This window comes from Acomys minous (assembly GCF_964271855.1).
Source record: "Acomys minous genome assembly, chromosome: 4".
Lineage (NCBI taxonomy): Eukaryota > Metazoa > Chordata > Mammalia > Rodentia > Muridae > Acomys > Acomys minous.
This window is the reverse complement of record NC_140486.1, coordinates 63,222,066-63,239,513: the sequence shown is the minus strand read 5'-3', so window position 1 is coordinate 63,239,513 and position 17,448 is coordinate 63,222,066. Positions and strand designations below refer to the sequence as shown.

Here is a 17,448-nt window from a genome sequence, read left to right as displayed (position 1 = left end):
TGCAATTCTTTTAAAAATCCAAACAAAGTAGTATTACCAAGAACCCCAATTTTGGATAATGAAATTTTCTTTTGTGACAAGATTTTGTAAGTACAGCTATTTTGTGTGTATTTCCGTTTATGAGAATCACTTAGAAACTTTACTTCAAGGTGTCAAGAATGGAAAGTAAAGTGTCAAAACACTAGCTTTATGCTCATGTATTTTAGTTACTAACAGTATAGTGAGATGAAATCGAACAAACACAACAGAATTTTCTTTCCTTTCATCTCCCTTCATCTCTCATGAGGGGACGGAACCAAAGGCCTACTCAGATATGCTCCCAGCCATAGTTCACTTTCTTCTTTTGAAACAGTAAATAGAAATTACTGATTTTATCTCACCATTTGTAAATACAGGAGGAGGAAGGACCTTTTCCTCCTTTGTTTTGACATTTAAAAACAGAAAGAACATAAAGGAGTGTGTTGGGTGGAGGATATTCTATGAACAAAATGGGGGATTTTTAAGCCAACCTTAAAGGTTACGAGGCTACCGAGGTGAATACTATTTAGGTCAATACAATCACTGGAAAGTAAAGAACATTTGGTCCAGTGGAACAGGAAAATTCCATGTACACTCATCTCAGAAAGCTTATTTGGGGCCATTAATGTCCACGAGTGCTCTTTGTCGCCATGAGCAACACTCCTGCGACCACGGCTAAGTGCCTGCACCGGGTCACGCTTACCTTCGGCAGGGACCTTGCCGCTCTGGACAGGCACTTACTCTTTCGTTCAGGATTTCAAAGGAAATAGCTGTCATCTCAGGCAGCTGAACATCTGGCTTCTTGGTTTGTTTTAAGAAGCAAAATCGGGAGAAGACGAGTGACCATGAAACAGGCCAGGTTAGCGATTTTCCCCTGTTTTTACAATTATATGTGGGTTGTTTTTTTTTTTTTTTTTTTTACTGTGTCTGATGGCCATTCTTTACAGCGGATACAGCAGGGCTGGAGCTTCCACTAAGCCAGCCTCAGATTTCTCCATTTTATTCTGTGCATCAATCTGTGTAACAATCGCACTCACACTGGTCTCTAATACCATCCCCCCCCCCATTTCTGCAAGAATATTGTAAACCTTGTCTACATGGAATACTAAGTCCAGCTCACAGACATTTTCAAAACATTTGTCTAACGTTTCCACAAATACTTGTATTAGATCTAAAATGCCAAGTTCACTTTCTGAGGAATCCACACAGAAGACAAAATAGAGTGTTGCATAACGTCTATAAATCAGTTTGTTGTCAGATCCTCCAATTAATAGCCCTCCTTCTAGGAAATTACAAACATTCTCGTCTCGTTTAGACAGTCTCCCTGATGATTTGCTGTTGTGTATCTTCACTATAGGGCTGACAGAACTTGGAGAGCCACAGCTTCCCATGATTGTGGAAGATGAGGATGGCCTTGATCACCGGGTGGGCCGGGCCGACTGATCGGGCACTGGGGTCAGGGTGGGGGGGGTGCCGGGGGAGGGATGGGTGAGTGAGCCTCACCTCCGGGAGCTTGCTGCCCTTTGAGTGTTCAATCTTATAACTCTACAGAGTAAAACCACCCAGAATAAAAGAAGCATAATCACCCAAGTTTTACTGCTATGGTTTTTTAGGGTTTTCTTTTCTTTTTCTTTCTCCCCCCCCCCCCTTTGGTTTTTCGAGACAAAGTTTCTCTGTGTAGCCTTGGCTGTCCTGGACTAATATTGTAGACCAGGCTGGCCTTGAACTTATAGCGATCCGCCTGCCTCTGCCTCCTGAGTGCTGGGATTAAAGGCGTGCACTACCACTGTCCGGCTGATTTTTTTAGTTTTTTAAAATCACAAATAATTCATAAGCACATGCTACTGATTCTTGGAACAAATTTTTCTATTTTTTTCCTACTTACTGAACAGCTTGTTATTCTTCTCCTCTGTCTACTAATGCTTGCTTAAAGCCTTTGGATATGTAACTATGTATGACATCTGCTCCTCCCACCACTGAGAACTTGCTACCCAGCAGGTTTGACATGAGGGTCTTCCCTGCCACTGACCTCCTGACATGGTACAATCAAGCCAACTGGGATGTGCTAGACAGAAAGCTCTTGTTCCAAGTCACACAATGAACAATAGCAGAAGCAGATTTGAACTTACAAGGTTGTGACATCTACTTCCTAAGAGAAACATTTTTATAACGAATTGAAGATCCAAACCGAAACGTTCTGCTCTACCAACAACTTCCCACTGCACATATGGTATTTTTTGCAGCAATGCATGTGAGAGAAATTGGTCTAAACTTAAAAATGTCTGAACTATTTTTTAAATTAGCATATAAAGCATAAGGTTTCATTTTGGCATTGTCCAATATAATTTGTGTTTGTTTATTCTCGTCCCTTGGTTCTTCCTCATCTCTGTATCCTTCCAGGTCCAACTGGGCTAACATGTCATGCCATATGTGTTCTATCGCCCTCCCTTTTCTAGTTTCATGACCTACAACCACACTAACATACACACACACACCCATCTATAAGCATTAAGACTATAGTTTTATAATGGAATTTCTCGTGGTGTTTTTGGTCCTGGCAGCATAGCCCAGTGTGATCCCACTACAATCTTCCCATGCTGAGGAGGGACCTGTGCTTCTGGGAGGTCTTCCCTAATTTTTTGTTACCATCCGTCTTGATTTTGTTGCCTGTAATTCTTTCCCCTTAGGTATCACTCAGTTTACAAGTTACTCCCACAAACAGATCTGTCCTGGACACAACATCTTTTTACTCCAACTGCTGAAGCCTCATGACACCTTGAACTTGGCACTTAAAGCCTTTATCTCTATGAGTGGCTGCATTTCCTTACTGCCTGTACTGTGAGCTTTATGATGGCAGAGACCCATCTCACCTTCCTCTCCCCTGGATCCCTGTGTTTTGCTCAGGGAATGTGACCTGAATGGCCATCAAGAGCCATTACGGACAGAAAGAAGGAGCCTTGCACTGCCCCATTAGCTTGCCCTAGTGCTCTATGGCACTGCGTTGTAGTTTTCATCCTCTACAAAATGGCTTTCTCTAAAACTCAGAGGAAATAAAGTCCTCAATCTAAGGCACGCATCCTCCTCTACAAAACAGAGCTATCTTCTGCACATTGCAGCCTTAAGCAATTTCAGCGAGTAAGTCATGGCTATAAATAAAATAGCAAGTGAAACAGTGGGACACGTGCATCCAAGTGAGTAGCACCGTTCAGACACACTGTTCTGTGGGCAACAGGCAACGGTCTTTGCGTTACCATTAATGCTTTAACACTTAGAAGGGTCCTTTAAAATGAACTCACTGACCAGAGCAGAAACCTTGCCCTCCTTTCCTTAGGCCATTGTTTCTACCTGCTGTTGGCTGAGTCCTTCCCAAGACTCCCCCAGCTGACCACAGAGATGGCATGTTATCGCACCCCTATGTAGAGACCTTTGACAGTCTGGATGTGGAGTGCTAAGGCTCTCACAGGAAAGGCCAAGGTCCCTTCTGCTCATCCCAGGAGAGAGTGGAGGGAGGCCCTTTCTGAGGAGCACTTCAGGCTTGCATGCTTTTTTGTCCAGGACACCTTGTGGTGCGCAACCACAGAATCAAACCTACCTGAAGGGGGCACTGCTCCCCACAGGAAGTCCAAGGAGTCTCAGGGGCAGCATTTCGGTCCTGAATCCCTGTTTGGAGGCAGGTGCCCTGACAGCCGGGTTTTCTAAGCTAGGCATCAATTGGAGCTTCCTCTTCCCCCTGGCCAGGAGCTGCAAGTTGAGCTTCCTCGACTTCAGGAACAGAATTTCATTTAGTATGTAGTTCATAGGTGAAAATAACCCCTTTCTATGCCAAATTTCTCCTTTAAAAAGAAGATGGCATCGACCCACATAAAATATTGGAACAGCTATCCTGGGTGTTCCACAATGTGTTGCTTCCAAATTACCTCAGGAAGAATGTCAACTTACTTCAATCACTGTGGTCTTATCACTGTCTGCCTGCAGAAGCAACAGGCTACGAGAAGGTCAGTGTTAGGGGAGGGAGTGGCAATCTCTTTCAGGGTAGATTCAAAACAATGTGTCTGCTAGCAGCAGGCCCAGAGGCCCAAGCCACTCCCTTGTCTGTAAATGTCTGAGATTGTATGGGAACAGCAATGGCGTAGTATTAAAACCTCTGTGAACTATATTCTGCCTCCCTCCTACTGGGTCACCCGCAGGCTGTGACAAAGCGGTGTGTAGTGCTTTTTATTAAAACAAAACAAAAAAATTTGCCTTCTGCTTTACTGTTTAACCAAACACACATTCTCACAGCTGTAATAATTAGATGATGTTTGTGTTAGTCAGCTTTCTGCTACTATAACAAATACCGTAGCTAATGAACTTATAAGGAGACAAGGTTTATTTTTGGCTTTCACACTTGAAGGGTCTAGTCCATAATTAGTTGGTTCTTGCTGCTCTGGGCCTTGGCAAAGGAGTACACGGGTTGGGGGGAGGGGAGAGTGGTCAGGGATCAAGAGACAGTTCCACAGTCCTTTTTAAGGGCATTTCCCAATGACACAAAGGCCTCCCCCTAAGCACTAAATGTAACAACCACCAACACCCGCATTGCCACCCTAGGGACTCCATCTTCAATAGCTGTGCTTTGGAGGGCGCTTATGATTCCTATTGTAGGGGGTTAAGGCTTATAATTTTAAAAAGAAAAAGAGCAGCCCCTCCACGACTCCTAGCTGATTCTTGCTTCCAAGAGACAAATATTGTTTACTTTGGTTTCAGCTGTAATTCCCCGCCCCGCCCCCGTGTTTCTGGACATCACTCACACACACACACACACACACACACACACACCCCTGGGGAGGGGGCACAAAACAAGCCAAGCAGATCTCTCTGAGACCAACCTGGTCTACAATATAGCATTCCAGGCCAGTCAGCGCTACATGGTGAAACCCTGCCTTAAGACAAAAACAAAAACAAAAACAAAAACAACCTATTGATTTTCTGTTACACAATGGTATACTCTGGCATGTGCACTCATGTGGACTCTATTCTCTCCTCCCATGATCCTCCTGGTATGAGTCTATGAGTATTGTAGTTGGGATGTGATCTGTCTCCACTGGCTCGCGTATTAACATCTGGTCCCCAGCTGGTGGGGCTATTTTGGGAGATGGTAGAGACATTATGAGGCGGCACCAATGGAGGAAGTGGGGTCTGGAGAGAGTATTATTGAATGTAACACCTGGTCCTGGGATCCCTTCCTGGTTCTGGGCATCCTGGCTGCCCAGAGTTGAGCAGTCCTACTTTAACCACACCATCCCCATTATGAAAAGCCGAGAGCTATGAAGCATTGGGCAAAATTAACATTTCTCCCCTAACACTCTGGCCGTGGTTATGTAAAGTCTAAGACAGCAAACTGTTACCAAGATGCTGCTGTGACTAAACCTATTTGTCTCACAAGCTGTTGGAAATGATTAGTGGGAGGAATTCGGAAGCGTTTGGAGAAGTGGGCTAGGGAAAGCCTGGAATACTGCAAGCAGAGCTGGCTTCAGGGTTGATGTCGGTGGGAGTGCCAGAGACCAGACACTACAGGAATGCAGATAGGGAAGGGCAGGCTCACAAGGTCCAAACAGGATAAGGACCCTACAGGAAGTGGTACCAGAGGCCGTTTAGGCTACACTGTGGCAAAGACTTTGCCTGTACTATTATGTCCGCGTCCTGAGACCCTGAGGAGGCTGAATTTAGACTCAATAGCCATCAGCTTTAGAGGCCCAGAGGCAGACTAACGGCTGAAACAAATGTGCTCACTGCCTGGTGCCAAGCCCATCCCTATGCTGAGCACTTGTGGAAACTTTGGAGATAGGTCTAACTTGATGAATTGCCTCTGAAGGCTATCCCTGATCCCTGAGGTCCTCCCTCCCACTCTGCTTCCTGTCCATCAGAAGATGAGAAAGTTCTATCACAAGCTCCCTCAGACATGATGTCCTCTGCAGTGGACCAACAAACCACACACAGTGACAGAGCACCATGGGACAGACAGTCCAGGCAAACTTTCTTCTCTACTGTGTCAGGTCACAGATTCAGACCAAGTAACAAAGACGGTTTGGGGACTGTGAGTAATGACACTAGGTGTTTGTACCAAACAATTTCCAACAGAGCCAAAGGGACTCTTGCCTAGGCGACGGCCAGTCCTGTGAGTGACCGACTGACTTGCTTTCACAGGAGTCTATGCATGGAACTACTACTAATTCTTGTTACCCTAAAGCACAAAAGCCTCTCAAAATGGTTCAGCACACTGTGGGAGCTCCCCGGCTTTCTCCATGTCTCCCCACCTTCATTCCTAACATGTGAGTGCAGGTTTGGTCCTCCCCCGCCCCTCATTTTATACACATCCTTCTGAAATTGCTGGGAAAGTTCAATGAAACAAGCAATTGGCTATTTCTTTTTTAAAAATTTTCTGCAATGTTTTAGGTCTTTTTTTAAAAATATATTTTATTAATTTATTCATATTACATCTCAATTATTAGCCCATCCCTTGTATCCTCCCATTCCTCCCTCCCTCCCGTTTTCCCCTTGCTCCCCTTCCCTATGACTGTGACTGAGAGGGACCTCCTCCCCCTGTATATGCTCATAGGGTATCAAGTCTCTTCTTGGTAGCCTGCTGTCCTTCCTCTGAGTGCCATCAGGCTTCCCCATCCAGGGGACATGGTCAAATATGAGGCACCAGAGTTCGTGTGTTTCTATATTCCAACCGCTTCAAAATTTTTTTCTGATTTTGTTTGGTAAGTATTTTCTACTTCTAAAAGACTTCAAGGACTGGGGACCCCACCCCCATCCTGTATGTTGCTGCTCCTCAGGCTGTTTTTCCCAAGCGTGTGGCTTGCTCTTATCATTACGCTGCAGACCTCGCTCACAGGCCTCATACTGTCCACGTTCACATTTATAAGGTCTGGGAACACAGAAGGACTTGACGGTTGGTGGGTTAGCTGCAGGGTGGTGAGGTACCAGCCTAAAGTTTCATTAGTGGACCCGAACAACTGTCTTCTGATCCTTTTAAGGCTGAAGCTGTCACCCCTCCAGCCTCCCAGAAAAGATGCCCTCTGCCTTGAGTCATTTTGGGTGGTCAATAAACACCCCAAAGCCAACCATTTGGCTTCCAGAGAATTACTATTTTCAGCACTGGCAAACTAATAGGAAGTGGAATTAAACATACTACTACGAGACAGATTTTTACATCGGTATTTTGTGATTTCCCAACACTGTAGCCAATTACTTTAGAAAGGGCTGCAAACTGTTTCCATCTCTTAGGAGAGTTTATAAAGTGCACTGTTTACTTCATGTAGAATCAACACCAGGAGGTTAACCTAATAGGGAGACAGGAAGTACAATCTGTTTACTTTGAATAGATCCAATCTAATAATTAATTAATCTTTATATCTGTATAGAACTCCATTTCTAGGTATGATCATGTACCTGTAGCATTTAAAACATAATTTTCAAGAAATCACACACACACACACACACACACACACACACACACACACACACACACACACCCTTTCATTACCTTCAACACCACTAGAAACTATGGTGGTGGATCTGGCATGAAGAGGAGCACAGAAGCACTCTGGTCAGGTGTAGAAAATGCCAGTACTTGGCCATGCGGCTTGGTCTTCAGATCTCCCACACCAGCTATTCTGGTGCCTACAGGGCTGTGTTTTATTCACTGGTCTGGTAACCAGCACCCTTTTCCATTCTCGTTCGTGCACTCCTGATTACCAAGACAGCCAATCCCTTCACTGCTGCTTCTCCCAGAACCACCCCAAGCCCTCCCACCTTTGTGTCTTCCTTTTAAATAACCCACTAAGTCAAATCTGTGCTGCCCATATGTTTGTGCTCTTCAGCAGAAGCCATCAGTCATCAATAGCTGCCCTGTTAGGAGTGAAGGCTCCTGCTAGGATGCTGACTGGCTTGATCTTGCTTGGGTCTCGGGTAGGCAAGCCTAGCCGCTACACGTTCATGAGGGTAGGCAAGCCTAGCCGCTACACGTTCATGAGGGTAGGCAAGCCTAGCCGCTACACGTTCATGAGGGTAGGCAAGCCTAGCCGCTACACGTTCATGAGGGTGGGCAAGCCTAGCCGCTACACGTTCATGAGGGTGGGCAAGCCTAGCCGCTACACGATCATGAGGGTGGGCAAGCCTAGCCGCTACACGTTCATGAGGGTGGGCAAGCCTAGCCGCTACATGTTCATGAGGGTAGTGGTCCCGTCATGTCCAAAAGATACAGCTTCATGCTGGGACTCCCTGACCTCTGGCTGTTATAATCCTTCCACTCCCTTTTCCAAGATGTTTTCTGAGCCTTGGGGTGAGAAAATAGGCTAGAGAGGTCCCATTTGTGGCAGAGCGCTCCACTGACACTATCGGCACTTTCATCAGTTGTGAGTTTCTGTGTTAATTTCCATCCACTGTACAAAGAAAGTTCACTGATGACATTTGAGAGCTGCACTTACCTCTGAGTATAGAGATATAAATTTAGAGGACAGATCAATTTATGTCTATTTAGGAGAAGAGTAGTAGTCGTTCTGTGAACTCCATGAATAATTGGTAGGATTTACAGTGCCAGGCATGCTTCCTCCTAGCCTTAATTACAATCAGAAAGTATCTGGTTACCACTATAACATTGGTGCCACCATTGCACCCTGGGGAATCTTGCCATACTGGTCATTATGTGGTTCACAGAAAGATAAGAATGCTGATGACTTTCTCCCTAGAAGCCTACACAGCGCTTTCTAGTAGGTACTATGAAAGCTAACAATGACAGATCTTGACTGTCAACTTGACTGGACTAATACGTGCCTAGGGGATTAGTAAAGTATAACTCTGTGGTGTCTGTAATGCTTCTTAGAGGGCTTTGATCCAATGGACGGATTCATCCCTTGAAGGATTCATGATCTGATGTTACTACTGTGAAGTGAAGAAAGGCAGAAAATGGGCTTCCATGGGGGAAGCTGGTCACCGAGTGTATGCTCTTGGGTGCTGTATCTTGCTCTGTTTTCTCCCTGCTTCTTTCACCCTGCTCCCTTCTTGCTGGACAGATGTCCCTATAACTGTGAAACTTACCGCCAAGTTACAAGCAGCAATTATGGCTTACTCAACTAAGCACACTTAAATACTTCTTCCCTTACATTGTTTGTGTTATTTGGTCACTATGATAATCAAAGTAACTAACAAAGGTACTTAAATGTGTTGTCTGGAACAAATAATTTCCTTTCATTGTTATTTTTCCATTGAGATAGGGTCTTGCACTGTAGCCCAGGGTAGCCTTAAACTTCTTGTACAGCCCAGATTAGCTTCAAATTTCAGCTCTTTGTGATTCAGCTCCTGAGTTCTGGGACTACAGGCATGGACCACCATGCTTAGCCTAGAAGAAGTCCTTTATATGCATTTTTAAAGAACTTTTAATAAAATTTTACCATGTTAATAATTTACCAAATTTATAAACCGAATACATTTTAAGTTATATTTTTCTTCAGTTGTTACATATATACATATATACATGTGTTCTCAGCTTTCTAAATACCAGTAAGGGCATGAAAAAGAGATTAATAAGGAGCCAAGAAAACCTCAATAAGGGAATGAATGAGAGACAAATATATAGAGATTTAACCAAACGATGGCTAAGCTGGTGTTTGCTGAGACATGGCCCCCGACACTGTGCAAGGCCTTGGTGATAATATAACCAAGTATTTACACTCCATCTGCCCTTCCAGTTTTGGTGTCAAAAAAGTAAAGTTCACAATATTTTACTTATTAAAACAAGAGTGCATATAAATGAGGAAATGGGATGTTTATTAGACACGCACATACTTTAAAATAGTAATATTCCTCTATTTATACACTTCATTGTAAAACTGTAATATTCAGTTCTACAATAGATTATTTGGCACTGTCTAGCTAAGATGTCTCTTCCAAGAAATCTTATGTCAACCAAGTCAATTAGGTAATGACTAAATTCCTATACTTTCCTGTTTGTATCCATTTATCAAGTTTGTTTAATGAGATAAACTAATAGCAGCTGGTAAGTAGTTTTGCCAGTAGGGGAAGATTAGTGCCAAGTCCAAATTGATTCCTGTTTTAACAAAAGCAGAATTATACCTGAAAAACTGAGGTCTACCACAGTTTCTTCAGTGCTTAAAATGATTTCCTATTTCTTGGGGAAATTAATGAACTATATGCTATACTTTTAAAACATTAGTTATTTTAAGGAAATTAAAAACAATTGCCTAGGCAAAGCTGTCACTGTGCCTCCACTCCTTTACAAAGGCGGGGGCTTCATTTGGTCTCACCTCCTTACTCTTCCTTTATAAAGTGAATATGGACTCACAGTCCAATACATAACTGCACAATTAAGTCAGAGTATTAACGACCATCTGAACATTGCTTAGAGTAGGTAAAACTGCAATAAATAACATTTCTTTGGCACTTTTCTGACTCCGTCCTAGTGTCTTTAGTAGGTGTTCCTTCTGACCTGCCATGAAGACCTGTTCTGTTTTCATCCAGGACAGACACCCTTAGAAGTTGCTATGTGCTTTAGGTAGATCACAGGAGGTCAGATCTGCGTGTGGATTACCCACGTAAGCTACCGTTCTCTACTTTCTCTGTTCAAACTTTGGCACCAACAACTGTTCTGTAGGATTGTATACTATGACTTTTAATTTCTTACTTTACTAATGTCTTACAGTGAGTGTGATGGGTAGAGAGGGGCAGGTTGGGGAAAGGAAAAAAAGTGTCTTTCCAGCTTGTTCAGCGATTGAGGCAGGTACTGGAAGCAGAGTCCTGTAAAAACACATCGCCACCGTGATCATCCTCATCACCATCACCACCAAATCAAAGACGGGTGAGGGTCCGCACAGCGGGCACACGAAGAGATGACTCTCCAGATGGCATCTCAGACATGTGGGAGGAATATGCACATTTTCTGAGGTCTGAGTGTGCCTGCCTTCAGGGGAGGGAAAATGCCAATTGAATAGTTTTGAATATAGATCGTATTCCCTCAAAAAAGTCCCGGTTCCCCCAACACCTCTCTCCTTTCCCACCTAGCCCATGCTTCTTGCCTGGCCACAGAATTCTCCCTAGGAACTGGCAGGAACATCGTCCCATAATTCTTCCAGGTCTACCTGGTCTGGCCGCATCTCACAGCACTCTGCCTTCCTTCTACTCTGCTTCTTATTGGCTTATACTGTCAGAGCATGCCCGCTCCTTCCTTCCGGGGACGCTTGTGATTTCCTTGTGTCCCAGGACTACTCCAAGGCTTGCCATGAAGAGTACTCAGCAAGTGCTATATCAGCTAATTCTACAGTAGGGGCAACTCTACGGGAGGGCTTGGAAACAGAAAGATCTTTCAGCAGGGTACACTTATGTGCAACGGGGAAACTTCCCTTGTACTGGGATCCAGCCACTGAAAATCCAAGGAGTTGGTAGACCAGAACGCTACAACAGTTCACTCTTCAGGAAAATCTGACCACCACATAATAATATGAGATTAACTCTGGTTAAAATCATTAACTATAATTTAGTGTGAGAGTTATACATGGTTATGTAACACAGGAGTGATTTTAAATTACGCTTGGTTTCCGGCTAGCTGGGAGGTCTACATACTAAAACTGGGTTGGCAAACTTGCAGCTGTTGAGAAAGTGCTGCAAATATTCTGGGAAAACCAGTGATGGAATGTAGGTTCTCATTAACAATGCCTTTGTCGTCAATAGGTGAAACACTGGTTGATAAACAAATAAGGTCAGGACTTTGGCATGGAATGCTAGACAAATAAAAAAAAAATACTTGAAATAACAATAGTTTTCTTAGTTATTTAGATGAGGACTGATTGATGGCAGGCTACATGACCTAAGACAAGGTACAAATACAGACTCCTAATTTCTACTCAGTCCCTCCCAAGCCCCCAAACCATCATCTGGCAGCACTCATGGCTTCAAGTCTTAAGCTTATGAATCTAATTTTACAACTGTTTCATGTCAAACACTAACTCTAACAAAATCAGATGGGACAGTTTAATGTTCTAAGATACATCTGTGAGTCCTTCAAGTTTCTGCAAAGCTCTAGAAGTAGTTCCCTACCTATAAAGCTGATAAATTACTGTTTCCATACAGTATTTTATTTATTTATCTATTTATTTAATGGTCTGTCTGTCTGTCTATCTATCTATCTATCTATCTATCTATCTATCTATCTATCTATCTATCTATCTATCTATTTACTTGGTTTTGTGAGCTAAGTGTTTTTCTGTGTAGCCCTGGTTGTCTGGGAACTCACTCTGTAGACCAGGCTGGCCTCAAACTCCTAGAGATCCACCTGCTTCTGCCCCACAAGTGCTCGGATTAAAGGCGTGCGCCACCGCCACCCAGCTCCAAACAGTATTTTTAAAATATTGTTTAAAGGCAAGGCATGGTATCCATGTTCATCTAATACCACTTCTTTTGAGACTGGGGGCAGAGTCAAGAGGGATATAGTTCTAGGCTAGTCTACATACACAGTGAGTTCCAAGCCAGCCCGGCTTACACAGTGAGAGCCTCCTCCATACCAACTACATGTGTGCTATACAGCTAAGACAGTCTTTAATATAAACCCACAGTAACAAACATGTTAAGACTTTAAGCCAAAGCCAAAGAATCAAACTAAGCCTTACTATTCCCCCAATACAATTAGTTGAAGACATCCAGGTATAACTCAAGTTCCATTAATTTACAGAGGATATACTCCTTTGGAAAGTCTCTCTCTTCTTCCACCATGTGGACTTTGGGGCTTAACTTCAGAGGTTGTTGGCTTTGATCCTCGGCATCTTTACTACCTAAGCCACCTTGAAGTCCTTTTCTCGTTCATATATTCTTTTTACTTCCTCACATACACACAATATGAACATGGCTGTTTAATGGGATCTGTATTTGGATTAAGAATCTGGGTCAGGTGGTGGCGGGATAAGACTTTACTCCCAGCACTTGGGAGGCAAATGGCAAGTGGATCTGTGAGAGAGAGAGAGAGAGACAGAGAGAGAGAGAGAGAGAGAGAGAGAGAGAGAGAGAGAGAGAGAGAGGGGTCCAGGACAGCCAGGCCTACACAGAGAAACCTTGTCTTGGAAACCCCTGAAATAGAACCCGTAAGACACAGTGTTCTGTAAAATAAAATGCCTGACATTTATTTTAACACAGCTAAGAAGAAAATCCTCTTGTGAGACAAACAGAAAATGCAATCCCTGTCATTTTAGAAGGTGGATGGCAGTCTGCACTTGATCTGAACAATAAACCAGTTTTACTGGCCCCAGAAGGCCCTGTCAGAACAGCTCCAGCCTCCAATCATCACCTTTACTGCTGTGATAGTGCTACACGTCAATTTGACAGGAGCTAGAATCATAGCATGCAGAGCTCCAGGCACACCTGAGAGGAAATGCGTAAATGAAAGCTGGCCTCTGAAAACGTCTGTGGAGACTGTCTCGATGATGCTAGCTGATGTTGTAAGCCCCATCATGACTGTGGGCAGAACCACACCTTGGGCAGGGATCTTGGACCGCAGGAAACATACAAAGTGAGCCAAACGCCAGCTCTTACTTGGTCTTTGCTTTGCAATTGTGAGCACATTGCAAGCAAATGGGGGCAAGCTCCTGCCCTTTTGGCTTTCCTGCCATGATGGCCGTGCCCTTGAACTGTGAGGCGGAATAAACCTTTTCACACTTGAGCTGCTTCTATCAGGGTATTTTGTCACAACGGGAAAAGAAACAAAGACAACCGCTGTTCCCTGTGATAAGATGAACGTGTTCTGACCAGTGCATGATGTTAACATTATGGAGACAGAGCAGGGAGAGTGGGAGAAAGCTAGTTCTAAGTGCGGGGTCCCAGTTCAGAGCTCAAGTGCTTCATCCAAAGATGTGGAACTACCCTCCACACCAAGAATCTAGATGGGAATCCAAATGACCTCACGTCTTTCCCCTAGAGTTTTTAAAAAATATATTTTATTAATTTATTCTCCCCTAGAATTTTGAGCAGAGATAGAAACTGGCTCTGCAGAGTGTTTTGGAGCCAGAGCTGATTATAATAATATCTTAGCCCAGGTCTTATCAGCAATGCCATTGATTTAAAAATGTACTGTTGTATCAGACCCAGATCCACTGACAGACATTGGAGGAACAAGAGATATTCTTACAGGTCCTCGTGGCTCCATCCTCACACAGCTCAGGCACTGCCAGGGAACAGGGCCATCGTAATGAGACCATGAATGCTAGGGACGCATCAGAAGGGGCTTCCGTAAGTCCAGGTGGAGAAGTCAGTGTGGCCAAAGGGAGGATGTAACGATGACATGGTCAACACAGGGGACTTTCACAGAGTGCTGCGGATACACAAGCAGAACGAGATGGGAAGCACACAGCTTAGACATCCGCTTGGCCGGGTGGTCTGTGAGAGTCAGGGCAGGGCAGGGCATTTGTGAAGATGCAGGGCAGGAAGGTTTTAAGTACTGAGCATCTCTGACTATTTTCTGGGTGGTACAATTTGGGGGGGATGAAGCTGGAGGCAGTCAAAAGGCTGTGGTAAATGAAACATGCAATGAGTTTGAATGAGAGCAGCAAAAAAAAAATTTTTTTAAGGCACATTTGATATGCAGAGAAGATAGAATCCCAGGGACCTTTCGTCACAGGATGTGAAGGATGAAGGTGTGGGAAGGCTCCCAGTTTTCCGGCCTGGGTGGTGATGCCACCAAACAGGATACAAGAAGAAGAGCAGGTTTAGGGCGGGCAGGAAGTGTGGAGGGAGCTGAACTGAAGTGACATTCCTTCGGACACAGCTCAGAAAGGAAGGAGGCCAAGATGGCATTCAAGGTGACACCAAGCCACAAAGGCAGCGACTCTATGCGTGAGGAAGCTTGGAGGGGGAGAGAGAGTGTAAGGTGATGTGCTGGGAGCTCAAGAAGCCCACGAAGGTCAGTGAGAGGGCCGTGAACGAAAGAGGACTGAAAATGCCGTTCACACTAGGGTGGGCTAATGACCTTAGAGAAAACTGATGCGGGGAGGGCTGAGTTAGACCCCCATGATTGGTGACGCCAAGGAGAGGCGAGAGGTAGACGGGTGCTCAGTCAAAGAGCTGTTAAATAGACGAATAGGGGAAAGGCGGGCATACGGTTGTGCTATGAAATCATTTGACAACTTACTGTCTCCACATAACCAACCTCACATTCTGGTGGCCGCCTTTTGTTCCTTCTCGTGTGGTTTTATTGTGCACACACACATACGATATAGGCAAAAGGCACTTATTGTGAGCAAGAATGCCATGTTCTAATACAGGAAATTATATCTCTACATCTCAGTCTCCTTTTAGGTTATCAGCATCATAGCCACACACAAAAAGGAAATACTATTTCTTATCATCAAAACCTGACCTTCTACATAACACGCACCACCCCTTGACAAAACAGGTATGTTTCTTACTTCTGAGAGGTACAAGGTACAATGCTCACCTTAGGAGAAAGACACACCTCGTCCCTCTGAGTTTCAGAGTAGAGAGAGCCATTAACCACTGGGAACGCTTCCAAAGGTTTGAAGGAGCTCGGGGTGCTACACCCGGAAGGCAAAGGACATCTGAGAGAGAGGGTGCTAACACACACCCAAAGGGGTGACACCTAGTGAGTCACCGGAGAGGGAGTCCCACCCTGTGAAGCTTCCACACCTGCCTTCTGTCTCACCACCACAAAGGCAGCGACACACATGGCTCTCTTCAGAGCAGTGCTGCAATGTCAAAGGAGCTGGGCGGACTGGTTAAACTGGTCCTGCCAGCCGAATGGCCACCAGACTTGGCTTGGGTTTTCGCTCTCCCAGGAAATGGGGCCAGAGGTCAGAACTGTGCCATGGAAAAGTGGTTCTCAGAGATTTCTGAAGAAGCAAACTGGAGCAGGGACCACTATTGTAGAAAACTGCATGCTCACTACTTATTTATTTATTTACCTATTTACTCGGGGCCTCACCTAGCCTAGGCTGGCCTTGAACTTCTTGCCTGAACTTCTTGAGTCCTAGGATAATGGGTCTGAGCCTATCCTGGGTACGGGCGAACACAAGTGCTTCCTAGGCGGCTTCATTTTGGCTATAGCTTCCTCACCCTCTTCCTTAGTCTCAGCACTCTTAGGCCACTTTCCGCTCCACAGACTTCATCAGAGCGGACGCCAGAAGGAGCATGGAGACAGTGCTCCGCTGTGCCGCACTCTCTCCACTCTGGACAGATTGAGAAGATTGTTGTGACTCCTCTACTGCCTCAAATAAATCTGCCTTTGACTTTTTAACTACAGAGCAAAATGCCAGGTAGTAAACAAGCTCGCCGGGAAGACGTTAAGAAAGCTACTGTATCAACCTGGGAGGCAACTGCTTTCTGATTATACCGTGGAAATTAGGTCTCTTCTGGGCAAGTGATGAAATGGAGTTCCATACACAGGCAGAACCGGGCTCCATGTGGCAAGAGGGACTTCGTTCTGCCACTGTGGTCTGAGTGCCCACATGGCATCCCCACACACTGATAGGTTGACATCCAATCCTTAATGTGACCGGAAGTGGAGCTTTGGGTGGCAATTATGCTTTTTGAGGGTGCAGCTCTTGTAACAGAGACTAGTGCTTGCTTTTAAAGAGACCCCAGAGGAAGTTTCACCTCTCCATTAAGGGAAGACACGGGTGACGGTGTGCTTGATGTGGCACCCATGTTACTCTGCCTTCTTCTGGATCTAGGCCTTCCCAACACCACAACTCTGTAACATTTTAATGTTTGCATGGACTCAGAGCCACCGGGAACAACAACAGCAGGCAGGCAGCTGCTGGAAACATGGAGCTCCAACTTCTCAGTGGTTTGCAAAGGGATGATTGACTGGGCTTATGGGTTAGAATACTTCCTGCTCATCCGGGCTTTCCCAAGAAATGGCAGAACCCTCCCTCCCTCAATGGTCATGATCCCTCCTACTCACACTTTCAGAGTGGAACAGTCTAGAACACAGAGGATTTCTTATAAAAGGTAATAGCCTATTTAAAGCTAATGTTTATTCTGAGTAAATCAGTTTTTAAAATATGAATTTTTCTCTTCTTTGCATTTCCCCAAGATGCTAGCCAAAAATAGTGGCATGTTAATTTCCTCATGCTTTCATGGATACCTTTACAAACAAAGCCATTTGAAGACAAGAATCTGAAGGTTCTAAGTAGAACAGCTGCCCCACAATGCACTCCAGTTGCCCGTAACTGTTGCCATGAGAAAGATTACTATAGTTGGTATTATGTGCCATCTAGGTTTTTCAGCCCCCAGACAGGGGGAACCTCCCATCACCCACTTGATGGCATATTAAACTTACTGCCAGTGGTGTCAATCACGGAGTGTCTCTTTGAATCAGTCCTGAGTGAATGTGGGCCTAATGTATAAACATGTATTTATGTGCATGCATGC

At 44.6% G+C, this 17,448-nt stretch overlaps 1 protein-coding gene and 1 pseudogene across 5 annotated transcripts in view; both read right to left on the bottom strand.

Moving 5' to 3' along the window:
• The window catches only part of GAREM1 (GRB2 associated regulator of MAPK1 subtype 1), a 176,715-nt gene that overhangs the window by 76,900 nt on the left and 82,367 nt on the right, over positions 1–17,448 (bottom strand). The gene's annotated exons all lie outside the window — the stretch shown is intronic.
• Positions 53–7,641, bottom strand: LOC311595755 (AP-3 complex subunit sigma-1-like; annotated as a pseudogene). Its single transcript has 4 exons — positions 7,634–7,641; positions 7,547–7,578; positions 3,611–3,678; positions 53–1,563 (listed from the first exon to the last, which is right to left on the bottom strand). The product of its transcript is annotated as an AP-3 complex subunit sigma-1-like (transcript).